Source organism: Cucurbita moschata, unplaced genomic scaffold (assembly GCF_002738365.1).
Source record: "Cucurbita moschata cultivar Rifu unplaced genomic scaffold, Cmos_1.0 Cmo_Scf00039, whole genome shotgun sequence".
NCBI lineage: Eukaryota > Viridiplantae > Streptophyta > Magnoliopsida > Cucurbitales > Cucurbitaceae > Cucurbita > Cucurbita moschata.
The window spans coordinates 605,893-607,793 of NW_019268555.1; the positions used below are offsets into that span (position 1 = coordinate 605,893).

At 45.8% G+C, this 1,901-nt stretch overlaps 1 non-coding gene across 1 annotated transcript; it reads left to right on the forward strand.

The window, feature by feature from the left end:
* Positions 1–964: 964 nt before the first annotated feature.
* LOC111432648 lies at positions 965–1,120 on the forward strand. Its single transcript, XR_002708672.1, has one exon. It is a non-coding gene; the product is annotated as a 5.8S ribosomal RNA (ribosomal RNA).
* The last annotated feature ends 781 nt before the right edge of the window (positions 1,121–1,901 follow it).

Consider the following 1,901-nt stretch of genomic DNA (forward strand, 5'->3'; position numbering starts at 1 on the left):
CTTGGATTTATGAAAGATGAACAACTGCAATAACATTTGCCAAGGATGTTTTCATTAACCAAGAACGAAAGTTGGGGGCTCGAAGACGATCAGATACCGTCCTAGTCTCATAAACGATGCCGACCAGGGATTGACGGATGTTGCTTTAAGGACTCCACCAGCACCTTATGAGATATCTCAGTCTTCGGGTTCCAGGGGGAGTATGGTCGCAAGGCTGAAACTTAAAGGAATTGACGGAAGGTCACCACCAGGAGTGGAGCCTGCGGCTTAATTTTACTCAACACGGAGAAACTTACCAGGTCCAAACATAGTAAGGATTGACAGACTGAGAGCTCTTTCTTGATTTTATGGGTGGTGGTGCATGGTCGTTCTTAGTTGGTGGTGCAATTTGTCTGGTTAATTCCGTTAACAAACGAGACTTCAACCTGCTAACTAGCGATTCCTCCGCAGCTAGCTTCTTAGAAGGACTATGGCCGCTTAGGCAAAGGAAGTTTGAGGCAATAATAGGTCTGTGATGGCCTTAGATGTTTTGGGCCGCACGCGCGCTACACTAATGTATTCAACGAGTCTATAGCCTTGGTCGATAGGCCCGAGTAATCTTTGAAATTTCATTGTGATCGGGATATATCATTGCAATTTTGGTCCTTAATGCAGAATTCTTAGTAAGCGCAAGTCATCAGCTCACGTTGACTACATCCCAACCCCTTGTACACATCGCCCATCTCTCCTATTGATTGAATGGTCTGATGAAGTGTTTGGATCGTGGAGACGTGAACGGTTCGCTATCTGCGACGTCGCGAACGTGTTTACAAATTTTTTATGTCAGGGGGAGCTTTCGTGCCCCCTCTGATGTCTAAACCAAACCCGATGCAAGTCGTGCCAAGGAGCTCAAACGAATAAGCTTGCCCCCTGCCCTGGTCTCGGTGTGTGAGGGGCAAAGCACTCTTGTTGTACTATTCATAATGACTCTCGGCAACGGATATCTCGGCTCTCGCATCGATGAAGAATGTAGCAAAATGTGATACTTGGTGTGAATTGCAGGATCCCACGAACCACTAAGTCTTTGAACGCAAGTTGCACCCAAAGCCTTTTGGCTGAGGGCACGTTTGCCTGGGTGTCACGCATTGCTGACCCCACATGCAACACCCAATTAGGTTTGTTGCACTGGCGGGGGCACATGTTGGCCTCCAGTGCGCACCATCGAATAGATGGCTTAAAATTGAGTCCTCAACATCTATTGTCGTGACACTACGGTGATTGATTCAACCTCGGTACCGTGTCTCAACCTCAGCTTGCGTGCCTCCACTTTGTGAGCGAGGGAGAAATTTTATGTTGACTCTTTGAATATTCTCCCCAAAGACGATGCTCTCGAGGCGACCCCCACGTCAAGTAGGACTACCCAATGAATTTAAGCATATCAATAAGCGAAGGAAAAGAAACTTACAAGGATTCCTTAGTAATGGCGAGCGAACCAAGAAGAGTCCAACTTGAGAATCGGGGCGTTAAAAAGGGTCAGCCGTATAGGGGAGCCTTGCTTTTACCAGGAAAAATAAGAGTAGCACATGACTTGAGTATTTTGATAAATACTTAGTAAGTGACCCCGCTATTGGGATTAGGTGCAAGCACATACAATCATAAGTGGGACCTATCATATTAGTCTATATTTCTTAGGCAGCTATCCTAAGCGGGTTAATTTGATGTATATTTACTGTTCTACACACTGTCTACACGTACAAGTATGGACCCACCAGTTGGCTCGCACACCTCTTGGGCCCCTTTCTTGTCAGGCGAGCATTATCTAGGAGCTATTGATGTCAGACACCCATTAGGAATAGCAACCTTCGTATCATTATAACAAATATAATGATCGTTTTCTTGCTTTGCAGTGTACGTGTTCATAC